Here is a 20,124-nt window from a genome sequence, read left to right on the forward strand (position 1 = left end):
ATATGTAAAGTGATGGTAGGGATGTGTTGGATTCGATGTTGTGTGCTCCCTTTATTTGAAGATAGTATATGCGTTGAATAATTTTGAAAGGATGCACTAAATTAAAAGTTGTAGTACATTTATGTGAGAAGGACAAAGCATGTTTATACAAGTCTCTGTAAATAGTATTAATAGAACTCTGAATGATGTGAACTATTCCACTACTGTATTGAAAGGTTTTTTTAAAGAATCCTTAACAAGGATAGAAGATTTTGAAAGGAAAGTAGATATGGGAAAACAATCTACTCAGTAATCTATTGAAGAACTATTTGAAAATTTTGATAAACTTCATATAGCCCCCAAAGGCAAACCGATTCCTATTTTTCTCTATTCAAGAGATCTGTAAATATTCAGCATCCTGTTAAGCTTGTTGATAGATTTCCTTCTCTCTTCCCTAAAGAAATGGCCGAAGAAAAATCTGAGCCAATGACTATCTCCTCACTATTTAAAGAAGTAGAGAAACTTGAAAGCTCAGAACCACATCTGTTCCCTATCTATGAGCCTCTCCAAAGTCAATATACCAGGTATCCAGCACTTGATCTTAGTGGAAAAGGGAAACTTCTAGAAACACATAACTTCCATCCTGAATCACACAGAGAATGGAATATTGACAATCTGAGTGTTGCTCAGATTCGACAAATGATAGATCTTATGTTTACAGAATACAATCTTATGTGCCTAAGGGTAAAAAATGAAATAGAATCTTGTAAATCTATTGTTCAGTGCTTTACTGGAACTTTGTTGAGATGGTGGGAAACAAAATCATCACCAACAATAGTGGCAAAAATGGAAAATGAAATCTTGAAAGATGAAGCGGGAGATATCATTCATAATGCTGATGGAGATCCACAAAGCAATATGATTGGGGCACTAACTTCATTCATTTTAGAACATTGGTGTGGAGGAGAACTTGAACTTGCCAATAAGCATGAGATAATTCTCATGAATATTAAATGTAATAAAATGTCTCATTATGAAGATTTTCATAGAGACTGGATTCAGAGAATATATGAGGTTAAAGATAGCAAAAAGCTCTTGTGGAAACAAATCTAATTAGCAGCATTACCTTCAAAATTTGTACATTATCTAAGACAACAATATGCTTTTTAGTTACCTTTTGAATCCTTTACTTGGGGAGAAATATACAACATCATAACAAAAGTTCTGGTAAATTTATGCACTAGTATGAAAGTTAATAAATCTCTGCAGAAGATGTCAAGATTACCAGACAACAAATCCATCTGTAACAAGTATGGTCTTGCTATAGATGACCCCATAATAAAAAGAAGAAAAGCTAAAAAGAAGGCCAAGAAAGAAAAAAGACAAGAATACAGAAAACATCCACAGAGGAAAAGAAAAGGGACCAAGAAAGGATGCTATAGATATGTGCCAAAAACACATTACTATGAACCCAAGGATATTCATCTGCAGACACATAAGAAAGATCAGTGGAATAAATTGATTTGTTGGCTCTATGGCCAAACTGGACATACCTCTAGTTGCTATCCTTTATTAGAAGAATCTAAGAGAAGCAGAATAAAGAAATCCTTTGAAGCTGCAAAGAAAAAAAGGACAGTAAAAATAGAAGGCATGGTGCCAACCCTATGTTATAAATGTGGTTCTAAGAATCACAAATCTGAAAATTGTCCAAACATATCATTTAGAGAACAGATACAACAACGACAACTCTGTTCAACATCTGAATCCTCTGAAAGTTCTTCTTCAGAATGCTCTGATGAAGAATTAAACATGCACATGAATGAATGTGATTGCACTGATTCAGACAACTGTCAGTGTGAATCAAGCACTGAATCAGAAATCTCATCTGATGAAGACCATGTTTCTCAGCCAAAGGAGAAGGTTCTCATGGCACAAACCATGGACGATGTAGAAACAAAGCTACTTGCCCAGATCAGAACATTAGGAGAAGGAGAAATGAAGGAAAAGTTACTAGAAACTTTTCTAAGCACAATGCACAAAAATCAAGGGAGAAGTAGCAAGACTACCTCTAAAACTGAACCAAAGGCATTATTCATCGATGCCTCGTTTGAAATAAATATAATATCTTTCCAAAGAAGCCAACAAAACTCTAAGACCAGAGCCCTCACATTAGGAGAAGTTAGCCAAGAGATTCATCATCTCAAAAAAGAGATTGTCTCTCTAAAAGCACAGGTCTCTGAGTTAGAAAAAGGGAAGAAAACTGAGGATGCATATGATGAATACTACACTAACCCAAATATTGAAATATTTGAAGGAAAAAAGGATGATACTATAGGATTCACCGACATGAGAGTAATGTCTATCCAGTATCAGCAACATCATGTTATGCTAGATATCTGTATAAATGGTGAAATGTTTTCCCTAAGAACACTTATTGACTCCGGGGCAGATGTCAATATTCTGAATTCAAAAATAGTACCTGCAAAGTACTGGGTAAAATCCTTTAGACAAGTGATTGGGTTAGGAAACAAAGATCTACTGTATGAAGTCCCTCAGGCCTCTATTTGCTTTAAAGAGCATTGCATCAAATTAAAATTTGCTGTTGCAGACATTCCTGTTGACTGTATTTTGGGGAATGTATTTTTAGCAGCTGTGGAGCCACATGGATCAGCCAGATTGAAAAATGGCAAGGTTGGTTATTTTATATCTGTACCAAGGTCAGATGGAAAATTACAAACAATCAAGTTACCCTTTGTCTCTACTCCTAGACTGTCTACTATGGTACAAGCAATGCAGCAGATCGAAAAGGCAAAAAAAAATTGAAGAGCTCAAGGAGCTAAAGACCACCATAAATATAGGAGACTATCTTCAGACTCCTATAATCAAACAAAGGATATCAACCCTGAGATCACAGATAGAAAAATAATGTTTGATGAAGAACCAAATGCGTTTTGGCATAGCAAACAACACTGTGTTGAATTTTCCTACAAAGATAAGTATGAAGGGAAACCCTGCAAGAGTAGAGCAATCCCTATGAACAAAGAATATAGATATCTTTGTCAAAAAGAGATAGAAAGTCTCTTGGAAAGAAGATTGATTAGAGAATTGAGTAGTCCTTGGAACTGCTATGGTTTTTATGTTAATAAACATTCAGAACAGTTAAGAGGTATCCCAAGATTGGTCATAAAATATAAACCTATGAATACTGTTCTCTCAAATGATACTTACCCCATTCCTCACAAAGGTAATATTTTTGTAAGAATAGCAGGGGCTAAAGTATTTTCTAAATTTGATATGAAATCAGGATTTTGGTAGGTGGCAATTAATGAAGATGATAAGTTTAACACTGCTTTCAATGTCCCAACAAGACACTATGAATGGAACGTCAGGCTTTTTAGACTAAAGCATGCCCCCTCCAAATTCCAAAAGGTTATGGATAATATTTTCAAGCCATATTTTTATTGGTTACTAGTATACATTGGTGATATACTTATATTTTCTAAAAACGTCCATGATCACTTTAAACATATCCATAAATTTGTACAACTTGTCAAAACCAATGGATTGGTTCTTAGCAAGAAAAAGATTGAATTATTTCAGACAAGTATCAAGTTTCTTGGCCATACAATTAAAAATGGGCAGATCACTCTGCAAAAACATGTTATGGAATTTTCTGATAAATTTCCAGATATTATCATTGACAAAACTCAATTACAGAGATTCTTGGGATGTTTAAACTATGTAATCAACTTTTACAAAGATTGCTCCAAAGATAGATTATTACTCAATAGAAGGCTGCAAAAACATCCAGAACCTTGGTCTCAGGCCCACATTGAAGCTGTCAGAAGAATTAAAATGAAGGTAAAAACTCTTCCTATTCTTCATATCGCTGATGAAGATTCTTTCAAAATTGTTGAAACAGATGCCAACAATGAAGGGTGGGGAGGAATTTTGAAGCAAAAGAAAGAAGGAGAAGAACAAATAGTTTAGTTTGTCTCAGGGACTTGGAGCCCACCTGAGAAAAACTATTCTACTATAGAAAAAGAGGTCAAAGCAGCATGGAACTGCATTGATAAATTTGATATCCACTTGATACACAAAAAGTTTCTCTTAAGAACAAATGCCTCTGCACTAAAGAAAGTCCTTAGTAAAGCTATAAAGAAAGCAGGAGAAGCTAAGTTCGCAAGGTGGCAGGCTCTATTTGCAAATTTCGACTTTGAAGTCGAACACATCAAAGGTGAAAATAATTGTCTGCCTGACTTCCTAAGAAAAGAATATTTAAATCAGAAAGACACTGCCATGGTGATAGTAACAGAATGGGACCCTTCCCAACATACAGAGACTCTGAGAAGTATTTCTGAAACATAGAACTAGGAAGAATATTGTTCCAAATGGAAACTAACATGGCAGCTAAGAAACACAAAAGTGCTCGATGCAAATTTGCAACCTCATTCAAATATTCAGCACTTAGTATCTGAAAGGAAAGTCTACCCCAAAGGTAGCAAATGGATATATGACATGGTGTATCAGAGAGTCGTAATACAAGTAATATATTTGGTAAACCGTAAACTATTAGTGCTGAGAGTCGTATTTATATGTGTATTGGCCTCTTTTTGTATATGCCCATTATGGTGGGCATAAATGAGTGGAAGCTTTTTTTTATGGCCTATAATGTGATGGTTTGAATAGTCTTCTCTTTTTTAAAGGCTACATATGGCATATAAATATAAATGGATGATATATGAGTGTTGGTATCTTTTTAAAGGCCATGAAAATAGTTGATTTAAATATATAGGTGTGATGGTAATGTTTTAAATATTTATAAGTTGGAACTACAATATATTATGTGATAGTGTGAAAGTGAATTTGATATTTTTGAAAATATAGTTGTATACCAATTAATATAGACATCTATTTTTTTTTGCAATTATTTTGAGGCTAGATTAAAATTTATGATGCATTGACTCATCTCCATTGTGGGAATAGTTCTCTATGGCAAAGAGAACTACCATGAGTGGTCCAGGAAGATAGATAACACCTTAATTTTTAAGGATTTGTGGAAAGGGGCTTGTGAAGGAGAAGGAGACAATGCACCTGGAAATCCCACTTCAGATAAGGAACTTGCCATTTTGGAAAACAATAATAGCAAGACCTATGCCTTGATTTCAATGTCAGTAAATGAAGAGGTGAGTTGTCATATTTCTCCATTTTCAAATGCCTTTGAAGCTTTAAAGAAGTTGAAGGAATTATATGACTCACACTCTGAACTTGAAGTTGTTCAATTAATGATCAAATTGTTCAATATTGAGTTGAAAAATGATGATCGTCTTGCCTTAGTATAAAAAATAAGCTCCATTATGCATGACATAAAAGCCACTGGTGTTGAAATCTACGTTCCTTTCACTACCTATGTCAAGGCACTATATTCCACTTATTCACATTATCTTGAGTCATTGCAAGCAAGTGGAAAACTTAAGGAGATTTCCTTTGAATCCCTTGAGAAGAAGTTTTCTGAAAGAGAGAAGGCTTTTGGGAAGAAGACAACTCCTTAGTCTTTTGAAGAAACTGTGTGCCTTGCATAGAAAGAGAATAATTATGCACATGATTCTTCTAGAGAAAGAGGAAGGAATACTTTTAGAGGCAGGGGCGGGATTGTTGGCATTATGACACAGATTTGGCACTATGACACAGGTATTGTCCTTGATGGCAACTCACTTAGATGACAGATCACAGTTCAGACTCACAGAATGAAGAAATAGAGGTATACGCAGGTTCCCCATTGACCAAGCCGTGTGTACACATGAGTTCACAGACCAAAAGGCGCGTATAGCGTACACATGCACTTTCACGGAAGGAAAGGTGCGTACATGTTGGAAACCTTAGTTTTGGTCCGTGGTATTTGGTCCATGGTATTTTGATCCATGGTATTAGTCCAAGGTATCTTGTTCGAAGTGTTGAACCCAGGTATTTGGTCCAAGGTATTGGTTCTAACTAGTTTTGGTCCATGGTATTGAGTAAGACCTAAGACTATAAAAGGAGGAGAAGATCATTAGGCAAAGGCACTCACGCCTTGAATATCTAATGAAGAGCAAGATCTAGAATACAGGTTATTGGGTTATGGTGCATAGCTGGATCTGAATCAAGGATGAACCTTAGCGCTTAATGAAGGATAAGATCTAATGATGGGTCAAGATCTTAAAGCTTGAAGTGAAGTATCTTTGTGTTTTTTGATCTTTTATCTGAATAACTGGCGCATGTTGTAGACTATAAATATGATGATTTGTGTATAACTAAAGTCTGGAATTGTTGTAAAGATTAAATCATCATTTATAGATCTATACGCAGGTTCACCTTTTAAAAGGTGCGTATACACGCTGGTTCTGCATATCAAAACAACGTATACATCTTAAATTTGATTCGCAGATCTGTACGCAGGTTCACCTTAAGAAAAGTGCGTATGCACGCAGGTTCGATGCATTGAAGTATCGTATACCTCATAAAATATGCTTTAGCTACTTCTGGTTTCCGTTACAGTGTTCTGGGTTCTGGTTACTATTTCTGGTTACAACATTATGAAAAGTGATTGATTGATTCAGTTGTGGTTGGTGCAAAGGAGATTGATTGATGCAGATGTATTTGATGTTTGAATGATGTTATTGATGGATCTAGTTTGAAAATTTATGAAATGTGGTCCCTGGAAGAAAAGAGAAGGTTGTAGCCTTCTGTAGGCTGGCACCTATGTACTAGTAAACATATCAGCTAGTACAAGAGCTAGGGGGTTGTAGCTCCCTTCCAGGAGAAGCTGGAGAATGAGAGAAGGTTGTAGCCTTCTGCAGGTAGAAGCCTGTGTACTAGTATAAGATTGCACCAGTACAAAAATTGTAAAAAGAAGTTTCTTATTAAAAAGAAGATAGAGACGATTGCAGCAGGTGGTTTTCACCCACATTGGGTTTCCACCTTATATCTTGTGTTCATGTGTGTGATTGTCTGTTCTATTTTACTGCACCTGGTTACTGTTTATATGGTTCTGATGCATTGATTAAAGATAAGCATATGATAAATTAACTGAATCATAAGTTTGCATGATATACGCTAGTTGCCTTAAATACAGTTGCATATACATGCAAGTTCCATTAATTGAAGTAGCATATATGAATCTGATTATGGGAATGAAATATTATTGAATTGCTAAGACTGATTCATCCCCCTCTCTCAGTATTATTTCCAACAATTGGTATCAGAGCAGGTCCTTCAGAAGAAGCTTGATCGCTTGAAGGAAGATATATCATCATGAGTAACTACGAAAGAGAGGGATCCATTAGACCACCAATATTTGATGGGAGCAACTTCATTTATTGGAAGGTAAAAACCACAACCTATCTTTAATCTCTTGGAACAGATGTCTGGGAAATCGTGGAAGGAGGATATACATTTCCATCAGCAATTCCTACAGATACGACAGGTAAAAAACAATATGAAACCAATGCCAAGGCTATCAATACATTATTGGGGAGTCTGTCACAATCAAAATTTGTCAAAGTTATGCAGCTCAAAACCGCCAAAGAAATATGGGACAAGATCGTTTTAAGCTATGAAGGAGACACTCAGGTAAAACGTGCAAAACTGCAATCTCTCATAATTCAATATGAAACTCTCAAAATGTACAATGATGAAAGTATCGCTAGTTATTTCTTACGTATAAATGAGATTGTTAATTGCATGAAGAACTTGGGTGAAGAGATAAAATAAGTTACTTTAGTTGAAAAGGTTTTAAGATCCTTATCTACTAAGTTTGAATCAAAAGTATCTGCCATAGAAGAAAAGCAGGATCTTCAGACTATTACTATGACACAGCTGCACGAAATCTTAACTGCTTTCGAAATGAGAAATGGAGGTCCATCAGATATGAGAGAAGTTGCATTCAAAGCTTTAGGAAGAGAAGAACTCAGTGAATCAGGACATATTTCAGAAGGAGAGGAAGAAGCAAACTTTGTCAAGAACCTTCAACGAGGTTCCGAGAGATTCAGAGGTAAACTACCTTTCAAATGTTTTGCTTGTGGAAGAGTCGGTCATTATGCTGCCAAATGTCCTCATAAAGATAAGCTTGATAAAGGTAAGGAATAAAAAAAAAGGAATAGAAAACAAAGTGTAAGTAAGAAGAGCTACCATACTCATGAAGATAGCGATGGTTTATCAAATGGTGATGAAGATGAAAATATTAATGACTTTAGACTTCTAATGGATTTTGAAGATGACGATTTCTTAGATGCCTTAGATGAAGATGACCTTTATGAAGAAATCTCTAAACTCAAAATCTGTTTAGAAGAAAAGAATATGATTATAGATACTCTGACATTCCAACTTGCTGAAAGAGAAAAACACAATGAAAAACTAGAATGTGAAATTGTGGGTCTAAGAAAGGATATTGAGAAAAAAAAAGCTCTCAATCTTAGATTTACTAAAGGATCAGAAACCTTAAATGAAATTATCAAAGTGCAGCGTTCTCCTCTGATAAAGACAGGGCTTGGATATACTGAAGAAGCATCCCAAGCACAGAAGCCGTTAAGCTCCACTAAAAGCTCTCTTGATGTGGCAAAGAGCAGTGAACAATTTGAAAATCGACAACAGAGGCATAAACCAGATCACCAGGTAAATCAGGCTCAATTTACTTCAAGGATGAACAAAAGCTACAAACATCAGGTAAATCATACTCAATCTGCTTCAAGAATGAATATCAATAGCAACTACAATCACTAGGTCAGTAGATTCGATAATCGCAGGAACTTCTTTAATGGCCAATGTTTTTCATGTCATAACTTTGGACACAAAGCTACTCAATGTGTTGCTTACAAGACCATCATGACTAGAGAAGCATGAAATCAAAGGAATGTGACGGGGATCATGAAACGAACCTACAATAACTTTTCTCTACTTGAAATGAAATAGAATGCCCTATTTGCAACAAATTTGGTCATGAAGAATCTGAATGCAGGAGTAAATTTCGGCAAACATCCAAGAAGGAGAAAACTTCATTAAATCCAAAAATATGGAGAATGGAAGAACCACAAACAGAAATATGTGGTATAGCCCTGTATGTAGAAGGACAAGAAAATCAGTGGTACATCGATAGTGGATGCTCGAAACACATGACAGGTGATAAAGAAAAATTTCAGCCATATAATTCCCTAGAAAAAGAAAAGAAGGTCTCATTTGGAAATGACACTCCTGTTGTCATAAAAGGTAAAGGTTCTTTTTTTTTTTATAAGAAAAAGTTAAAGCTAGGAATGTTATGTCTTTTGATGGTCTAAAGCATAACCTGTTGAGTGTTAATCAAATCTGTGATCAAGGAAATGAAGTAGTATTTTGATCAAATGGATGTGTTGTTCGTGAGGTTGATACAGGAGAAACCGTGATCAAAGGTATAAGAACTCCATACAACTTTTATATACTCAAGGGAGGACAACAACAATGATATCTAAGCAAAAATGATGAACACTGGCTATGGCATAGAAGATTGGGGCATCTAAGCTTCTCTCAAATAAGAAAAGCAAGCAAATTCCAGGCTGTTCATGATCTTCCTGATATCAACATTCCAGAAAATACAATATGCAAATCATGTCAATTTGGTAAGCAAACTAGGTCGCAATTCCTTGAAAAGGAAGGATCAGCTAGTAAGCCTCTTGAACTTGTTCATACTGATTTATGTGGTCCATCAAGGAAAAAGTCACCTCGTGGAGAGGAATACTTTATATTGTTCATTGATGATTTTTCCAGAATGTGTTGGATAGGGCTTCTAAAGCATAAAGATGAAGCATTTGAAAAATTCAAAGCCTTCAAAGCCCTGGTTGAAAATGAATCAGATCGCAAAATCAAATGTCTCAGATCTGATCGAGGAGGGGAATTTACCTCGGATGAATTCTTTGACTTTTGTGAAGAACATGGAATAAAAAGGAAATTCTCCACTGCAAGGACTCCTCAGCAAAATGGAGTGGTAGAAAGGATGAACAGAATTGTTCAACAAATGGCTCGTGCTATGCTAGATGAGTCTGGAACTCCTGCAACCTTCTGGGGTGAAGCTGCATTCGCTGCCGTCACTATTCTCAACAAAGCAAATGTTCGGGTAAACAACACTCAAACTCCACATGAAATTTGGTATGGTAAGACTCCTATCGTAAAATACTTCAAAGTTTTTGGAAGCAAATGTTACATCAAAAGGACTGATGAAAAACTTGGCAAGTTTGAACCCAGAGCAGATGAAGGCATTCTCCTTGGTTACTCTTTCCAAAGTGAAGGATATAAGTGTTATAATAAAAGGTTTGGGAAAATTATTGAAAGTATTGATGTTGTGGTTGATGAAGCATGCAAAAATCCAAAGCAGGTAAAAACTGAAGATTGCGGAGAAGATGAGGATTATCCTTCCACATCAAATTAGACTAATTCTGAAGAAGAAACCAATGAAGCACCAGAAGAACAGATAACGGTAGAAGAAAAGATTCCATCCAGGTATGTTCAGAAAAATCATCTAGAGACTCAAATTTTGGGACAGAAAGAGGCAGGTGTGCAGACAAGAAGAACTATTACAGAAGCTTCAAGCTATCTATCATTGCTTTCCTCCATCGAACCTCAAAATGTAAATGAAACATGCAAAGATGAATGTTGGGTCAAGGCCATGAATGAAGATCTTGAGCAGATTGAAAAGAATAATACTTGGGAATTAGTTCCTAGACCTCATGATAAGAATATCATAGGAACCAAATGGATATTAAAAAACAAGCTGAATGAAAATGGAGAAGTTATTACAAACAAGGCTAGACTTGTTTGTAAAGGGTATGCTCAACAAGAAGGTATAGCTTTTGAAGAAACTTTTGCACTTGTTGCTAGACTTGAAGCCATAAGAATGTTCCTTGCTCTTTCTAGTTTTTAGAAATTCAAAGTATACCAAATGGATGTAAAATCTGCCTTTCTTAATGGGGACTTAGAAGAAGAAGTACACATTGAGTAACCAAACAGATTCATCCTTGGAAATGATCCAAAACTTGTATGTAGACTCAGAAAGGCTCTCTATGGTCTAAAACAAGCTCCAAGGGCCTGGTATTACCATCTTGACAAATATCTCCATCAACAAGGTTTTTCAAAAGGACCAGCTGATAGCAATCTATACACAAAGATTGACAATATTAAATTGCTAATACTTGTTGTGTATGTTGATGATATCATTTTTGGTAGTAATGAAATAGCCATGAGTCAAAACTTTGTTGTGGTAATGCAACAAGAATTTGAAATGTCCCTGCTTAGTGAGTTCACATATTTTCTTGGTCTACAAGTTCAACAAAAGAAAGATGGTATTTTTCTGTCACCAACCAAGTATCTCAAGCAGATCTTGAAAAAATACGGCATGGAATATTCTCAACTAGTATGTACCCCTATGGTAACAGGATGCAGTCTCAACTCAAATGATGAATCAACAGCAGTACATCAACCAACCTACAGATCCATGATTGGCAGTTTGCTTTATCTAACAGGTACCTGACCAGACATCATGCATGTAGTGGGAATAGTTGGAAGATTCCAAGCCAATCCAAAGGAATCACACCTTCAGGCAGTCAAAATGATTTTCAAATATCTTCAAGGAACACAGAATTTTGGTTTATGGTATCCTAGAGATACAGATCTTACACTTCATGCATATACAGATGCAGATTGGGCAGGAAGCATTGATGATGGAAAAAATAACTAGTGGTGGTGCATTCTATATGGGTTCCAGATTAGTATCTTGGTTCAGCAAGAAGCAAATTTCAATTGCATTATCTATAGCTGAAGCAGAATATGTGGCTACTGCATCTTACTGCACACAACTCCTTTGGATGATGCAAACATTGCAAGACATTCATATCACATGTACTCCACCCATCTCCATTCTATGTGATAATACAAGTGCAATCAGTATTTCAAAGAATCCAGTCATGCATTCCAAGACCAAGCACATACCCATCAAATATCATTTTCTACGTGAACAAGTGCTTGAACAAAAGGTCAAATTGGAGTATGTTCCCTCCAAAGAACAGGTTGCTGATATATTCACCAAACCACTGCCCAGAGAGACATTTGAATATCTCAGACAGAAGCTGGGAGTAGTTGATGCATCATCTTGCGGTTAAAACTTATTTGTTTCAGAGAAAAGTGGTTATACACGAGTTCCATGAAGCATATCCGCGTACATACACCGGTTTCTATGGATACAGTCGCGTATATGTTGGTTTGAAGAAAAATAGTGGGCTAGACTTAGGATGAAAGGAGTCTGATATGGGTCTGACAGTGATCATATGGCACAGGGGGAGCATATACTTCTAATAATGCATTGCTGGCATTATATTAGAAGATATTGGTACAAATTCATAGTTGTTTTTGATTAAGGTGGAACATGTTCAGGGGGAGATCATGGTTGGGCGGTCTGGAAGGTGATTGACAGATGCTGCTGATGATAGTTACTGATAACTATCATGGTCTTGGTTCAGATATTTGGTCTCTATGTCATGTATATCTTTTAATGTCAAGGTCATGAAACGACCTATTTTGTTTCCCCACTATGCATGGGATGGATGATATGTTCTTGTTTTGACATGTATAAACATTTGGTATATTCCCACTTGGTTGGGTGGATGAGTCAAACTTGGTATATCCCCACTTGGTTGGGAGATGTATGTATGTATGAGACATTGGTGATAGGAAGGTCATTTATGATGTATAGAGTCATGTTCTTCTTTTAGAACATATTTTTGCAGACCTTGCTTATATTCAGGGGGAGCATGAACTCGAGCATGGTGCTCAATCATCACTCTTCAGCATATCGGAGCATTGATCATGTACTCAAGGGAGCATAACCCTTTGCCCTTGATGACAAAGGGAGAGAGTGACTTGGGGTTTCCATCAAGTCTAAAGGGGGAGATTGTTGGCATTATGACAAAGATTTGGCACTATGACATAGGTATTGTCCTTGATGGAAACTCAATCAGATGACAGATCACAGTTCAGACTCACAAAATGAAGAAAGAGAGGTATACGCAGGTTCCCCATTGACCAAGCCACGTGTACATGCGGGTTCGCAGACCAAAAGGAGCGTATAGCGTACACACACACTTTCATGGAAGGAAAGGTGCATACATGTTGGAAAACTTAGTTTTGGTCCGTGGTATTTGGTCCATGGTATTTTGATCCATGGTATTGGTCTAAGGTATCCTATCCGAAGTGTTGACCCCAGGTATTTGGTCCAAGGTATTGGTTCTAACTGGTTTTGGTCCATGGTATTGAGTAAGGCCTAAGACTATAAAAGGAGGAGAATATCATTAGGCAAAGGCACTCACACATTGAATATCTAATGAAAAACAAGATCTAGAATATAGGTTATTGGGTTATGGTGCACAGCTGGATTTGAATCAAGGATGAACGTTAGCGCTTGATGAAGGATAAGATCTAATGATGGGCCAAGATCTTAAAGCTTGAAGTTAAGTATCTTTGTGTGTTTTGATCTTCTATTTGAATAACTGGCGCATGTTGTAGACTATAAATATGATGATTTGGGTATAACTGAAGTCTGGAATTGTTGTAAAGATTATTTCATCATTCATAGATCTGTACGCAGGTTCACCTTAGAAAAGGTGTGTATATACGCTGGTTCTACATATAAAAACAACGTATACATCTTAAATTTGATTTGCAGATCTATACGCAGGTTCGCCTTGAGAAAAGTGCGTATGCACGTAGGTTCGACACATTGAAGTAGCGTATACCTCATAAAATATGCTTTAGCTACTTATGGTTGCTATTACAGTGTTCTGGGTTCTGGTTATTGTATTCTGGTTACAACATTATGAAAAGTGATTGATTGATTCAGTTGTGGTTGGTGCAAAGGAGATTGATTGATGCAGATGTATTTAATGTTTGAATGATGTTATTGATGGATCCAGTTTGAAAATTTATGAAACGTGGTCCCTGGAAGAAAAGAGAAGGTTGTAGCCTTCTGTAGGTTGGCACCTACATACTAGTAAACATATCAACTAGTACAAGAGCTAGGGGGTTGTAGCTCCCTTCCAGGAGAAGCTGGAGAACGAGAGAAGGTTGTAGCCTTCTGCAGGTAGAAGCCTGCGTATTGGTATAAGACTGCACCAGTACAAAAATTGTAAAAAGAAGTTTCTTATTAAAAAGAAGATAGAGACGATTGTAGCAGGTGGTTTTCACCCACATTGGGTTTCCACCTTATATCTTGTGTTCATGTGTGTGTGATTGTCTATTCTATTTTACTGCACCTGGTTATTGTTTATATGGTTCTAATGCACTGATTAAAGATCAACATATGATAAATTAACTGAATCATAAGTTTGCAGGATATATGCTAGTTGCCTTAAATATAGTTGCGTATACACGCAAGTTCCATTAACTGAAGTAGCGTATATGAATCTGATTATGGAAATGAAATATTATTGACTTGCTAATACTGATTCACCCACCCCCTCTAAAAGTCTTCCTTCCTCTTTCTCTAGAAGAATCATATAGTGTAACAGAAATGGACATGATGCTTTCACATGTAAGCTTCCTTGGGATAGAATCGAGCAGGAAAGAAATGAAGAAAAAGGTAAAACATCGAGTAACAGGAAAGGGAAAGCCCCTGAGTCCGCTCATTATGTTGTGGCACATTGCAACATTGCAGTAATTGAAGACGTATTCAATGCTTCAATTGCTTCATGGAAAGATCATTGGTTGTTTGATTCAGGAGCAACTTGCCACATGACTTTCAGAAGATATTTCATTGAAGAATTCTCTGACAATGTTGATGGAGCAGTATACTTTGCAGAGAAGTCACAACTCAAGCCATCAGGGCTTGGTACCATTAGGCTCAAACTGCTTGGAGTTCCAGACTTTCTTCTACATGATGTTTTATACCTCCCAGAGTTGAAGAGAAACTTGTTGTCTTTGGTCCATATCCACCAACAAGGATAGTCCATTCACATATTTGATGGAAAGGTTGGGGTCAAAAAAGCATCAGATCACTCACTTGTCATGATTGGGATAGAAGAAGAAAGAATTCTGAAGCTGCAAGGAACCTCTACTCGTGCACAAAAAATTTCATACAGTTCTCACTATGATGAAGGTACACTTCCATTAAGTCTTTTACAACATGATAGATTTAGACACTTGAATTATGACAAGCTTCATTTGTTGAAGAAAAATGGTGTTACCGATTCACCTACAGTTCCTGGGAAACTTAAGCAATGTGATTCTTGTAGCTTAGGAAAGTACAACAAACAATCTTTTCATGATTCTCATTCCAGAGCACATAGAAAGGTTGAACTCATTCATTCTAATTGATGTGGCCCGATGCATGTTACTTCTGCAAATGGTAATAAATATATGATGGAATTTATTTGTTAGGAAAAATTCTAAGGGGGGGGGGGGGGGGGGCGTGAACCAATATTTTTCTCACTTCAAATTTCTAATTTCTTATTATGATTTGTGTATGCAACTGTTATAAAGTAAACTAGCGTATGTATGTGACTATTATTAAGGAAACTCGCGTATATCTAGATAACTAATATGTTTAGCTTTAATCGGTGCGTCATTACTTCATTATTCATCAATTAAGCAGTAATCACAAGTACTAAGAAGTAGAAATATCATCAACACAAAAGAATGATATCAACACACATGAACACTAGGATTTTTGGTGGAAACCAAATGTGGGAGAAAACCATTGTTGTTGTCATGTTTGTCTTCTTCTTGTATTAAAAGAAAAACTTCTTATAACCTTGTATTGGTGCATAATCTAACAAGTGCGCAGATGCCCACCTGTAGAAGGCTATAACCTTCTCTCATTTTCTAGCACCTACTGGAAGGGAGATCCAACCCCTGAATTTGTTTACTGGCTCCTATCGAAAGGATGAACCACTTTTCCTAATATTTCATATTGGATTCACTTTCATCATTAAGTGCAAACTAAGTAACAATTTTGAAATCAATCACTGAATCAAATCACCCAATCAATGAACCAACTGAGTCATCAATTACTGAAGCTTAATTAGATAGATCAAATCAATGCACAACCATTCATAAGTATACCCTACTGTTCATCACAGAAACCAAATGTTGTCACTACAAACCCTGATCAAACATATGTCAGAATGTATACGCTACTATTCTAAATCATACCCGCGTATGTACATGCTTCCCCTGAAGAAGGCCTATGTATAGATCTCAAATTACTGATACCTGAATCTAAACCAATATAACACTTATCAATCACTCAATATTATATTGAATCCATCACAGATCACTAAATCAAATACATATCACCATAAAGTAGCATCGTCACTACTCAATATTCAATTCCATAACCAAATCAATCTAACTAGTACTATAAAACACAAATTATTAAGAGAGAGACATCATCAACAATCAACAACAAACATAACAGAACTGATCAAATATCACCAACAACCCATACTACGAAACCCTAGCATGTTTACACAACTTTTACAAAGCACATCCGCATATGTACGCGCTTGCCATTCTTAGAACATGCATACAGATTCTAAACTTTCGCAGAATATATAGGTGACTACTTAGAAGTAGATATGCATATGTATGCGACTTCTCAAAGACAAACCAGCTTGCAGATCTGAAATCACTGAATCATACCTTCGTTGCAACCACAACATTTGTCAAACTTGAATCTCGACATACACACCATTACAGTCACACATCATTATACCATTATCATAGATCTATCAAATCATAAATGGATTAACCAATATGTATTCATTTCATATCTATTAGACCTGATCCATCTCCAAGTTCCCTAGTGCACACATGTTTCAGATCAAATCATTCATAAACTTTCAAAACTTGGACGCCCAACTCCTTGATCTCCATCTCTTTATATAGTATTCGCCTTAGCCAATACCTTAGTTAAATACCTTGGTTATGTTGTAAGTATTATTTGACGGGGTCAAATATCCGTTGTTGCTTCCAAATGTTATGGGCCAATACCATGGTGCAGATTATGTACGTGACTTCTCTTCACCATACCTTCTTATGTATGCGATCTTGCTTCACAGGATCTTCATATACTTTCTTACACTCTACCTCTGTCATCCATAGATATCTGAACTATTATTCCTTTGTTCATGTCACTTGTAGCATCTACATAACCATCATGTTGACATATCTATCAAGTAGGTTGCCATCAAGGGAAACACATTAGCCATAATGCCAAAAATCTCCCCATTTGTGTTGAAAATGGCAACAAGAAATGTTGACAATGCAACAAGAAAATCCTAATTTAATTTTGTCCTTGAATTAAATTAGGAAATAAATTGTAATTCCACATTACATGACAACTTGTATTAGTTAACAAAGTTAATTTGAATTAGTTGGCTTAGTTATTTCGAGTTGAGGGTCTAACGAGTCATGTAAAGTGTCTCCTACATTATAGGAGCCCTGGTTGAGTTTATTTTGAGTTGTAATTAATTAATTCAGTTTAACTAAGTTAAAGTGAGTTAAACTAGTTCCAACTAATGGATGAACTAATAAGATGTCTAACAATGGGGTGTTGCTTCATGTGTTCAATGAGTTAACTGATGATTCACCCATAAATAACTTATGCATGTCAGATCTAAGAGTTACCCAGTTGAGATTTGAGTTCAAGGTTTGTGTACTATCAATTGTATAATCATCCGAATTGTACAGATGGTGCACGCAGTCAGAGGAAGGCCTATGATGGATTGCACAATCCAATAGAGGAAAATTCCTATTAAATAGGGTCTTAATTCCTAATTGAACAACGCAAGGAAGTAGGACCTTGGAAGGCTAGGAAATTGGGTAAGTGTTGGCTAGAGTCAGTCTAGGAAGCTGTGAGACAGATAAAGATAGTGCAGAGGTTGCTCGGGCTTGAGAAAAGCATTGCAATCTTCTCATATTTTTTGACTAATGCAATATACGAATAGTAGGGGCTTTTAGCTGTGTCTTTCCCCAGGAAATCATTGTGTAATGTGTTGATTGAATTATTTCTCTTGTATGCTTCATTATTTCAAGATCATTTAATTGTTTCCGCCATTGAGTAGAGTATATTCAAGTCTATTGTTTTAGTAAATTACAAATAGCAGTTTGAATCTACAAGGAATTTCTACACTTTGGACTTGATGGCAACTACTTCGGTGTTTGGACACCACCACCTATAAATACCTACAAACAAATATGTAAACATATAAGGATAGACACCAAGCTTCTCTCCCCCTTTGACATCAAAGGAAAAGGGTTGACCAATGCTGAAGGAAGAATTCTCTTGCCATGTGTAAAGAAGTGTTGAAAAATGTGCAACAAGAAATGTTAAATTTAGAATGTGCTAAAAATAGACCTTCTAAAAATAGCATGTCTAAAAATAACATGTCTAAAAATAGCAGTTTGGCTAGTGAGGTCATTGGCCACATTGGGTGAGAGGTGAAACTGCTAAAAATAGAAAGTTCTAAAAATAGCATTTCTGGGTCCCTTCCTATTTATAGCAGTCACTAGTCTATCTATAGGAAGTACAATTAATTTTGGTCTTAACAACAATTGGAAATATTAATTAATTATTTCAGTTGAATTAATTAATTATGGAAAATTAAACTTGAAGTCTTTGTGAGATCATGCAATTATTTTCTCCCTTGATTTAGGAATTTATCTTAGATTCCATGCCACTTATCTTAGCTTCTGTTAGCTTTTGTGAGCGTGACATTTGTTGCACTTGTTCTTGTAATTTTGATATATCATGTAGCATTTCTTCCTCTTCTTCATGAGTCATGCTAGAGCTTTCAGGTTCCTTACTAGGTGTTTGCATTTTCTTTCCTCGGGGCATCAGTTACCGATAATAATGCTTTACTATGCCCTTTGAATTCCGTTAAACCAAGCTTACATAAAAATTAAAAAAAAACTACACACCTTTTTTTCACTTTATAGAAGCCTGATATTGAATCTGATGTATCTCTGTAATTTCGGATCATCCAGTTCTGAAATTGCTACCTGTAGTAGCCTTCTGCGTCCTCTTTCCAATGCCACAAGTCTGAGCCAAATTGGATTCTCCAAGGAAGAGTTATGTGAAATCTCCCACAGTGACTTGCTTTTAGACTGGTTCAGTAGAGCGAACTTCTACGACGTGCCACGAGTCACTGTTTCAACCTTTGAATCTGAAACACACACCCAAGAAACTACAGTCCGTCCTCTTTCTGTACCTTCTTACGAAATTTCAATCTGATCCCCAGAGAGAAAGTTATGATGATTTTCCCCAGGTCACCTGTTTTGAATGTAATTCAGGAGTCTGCAAAAAGACCAACTTCCTCAGATCATATCTCCGCAAATATCATGCGAAAAGCTCTGAAATTTGGACCCAAGGTTCGGCGCGATTTCTTCTCAAATGGGTTTTTTTTGCAACTTCTGAAACATCACAGAAAAAAATTTATAGCGAAAATGCCACGATGACCTGTTTGGAGCAGCGAAACCCTAGAATCCAAAGCTCTGATACCAAATGTTATGAAACCAGCTCAAGAAAAGATAGAAAAGATAGATCAACGCCTTAGAATTCAGCCTCTTCGAGGGGGAAACCTCCTTTACATTACATAAATGAACAATTCTTGGATGATACAAATGACAAAACCTCCTTTCTATATATAGGAGTCTAAGGAGTCACAATATAATCCAGCCGACCTAACAATAATAATATAAAGCCACAAAAATAACAATAGAGGGATTCTATGGGGCACAGAAATAACAATATGGGGGTAATAGGGGCACAACAATATAAATAAGGGGTATAACTACAATAGTAATGGGGTAATCACTAGTATTATAGGGACCCAACATGCCCCTCTCCTTCAAAAAAGTGTTGTCCTCAACGCTTGAGTAGTTCTGGATACTTCTGCATAAAATTCTCATCCTCCCATGTGGAATCTTCAGCGGATAAGTTCTTCCACTTGATAAGATACTCTGAAATTGATCGATTTCGTAGCTGTCGAGTTCTTGTTTCTGTGACTGCTTCCGGTTCCAATATAATTTTTCCTTCCTCGTCAAGTTCTGGCAATATTGTTTGAATTGGGAGCTTGTCACCTATAACCTTCTTTA

The sequence above is a fragment of the Pinus tabuliformis genome, chromosome 9 (assembly GCF_031772625.1).
Source record: "Pinus tabuliformis cultivar Carrire ecotype Pingquan chromosome 9, CPIR1, whole genome shotgun sequence".
Classification (NCBI taxonomy): domain Eukaryota; kingdom Viridiplantae; phylum Streptophyta; class Pinopsida; order Pinales; family Pinaceae; genus Pinus; species Pinus tabuliformis.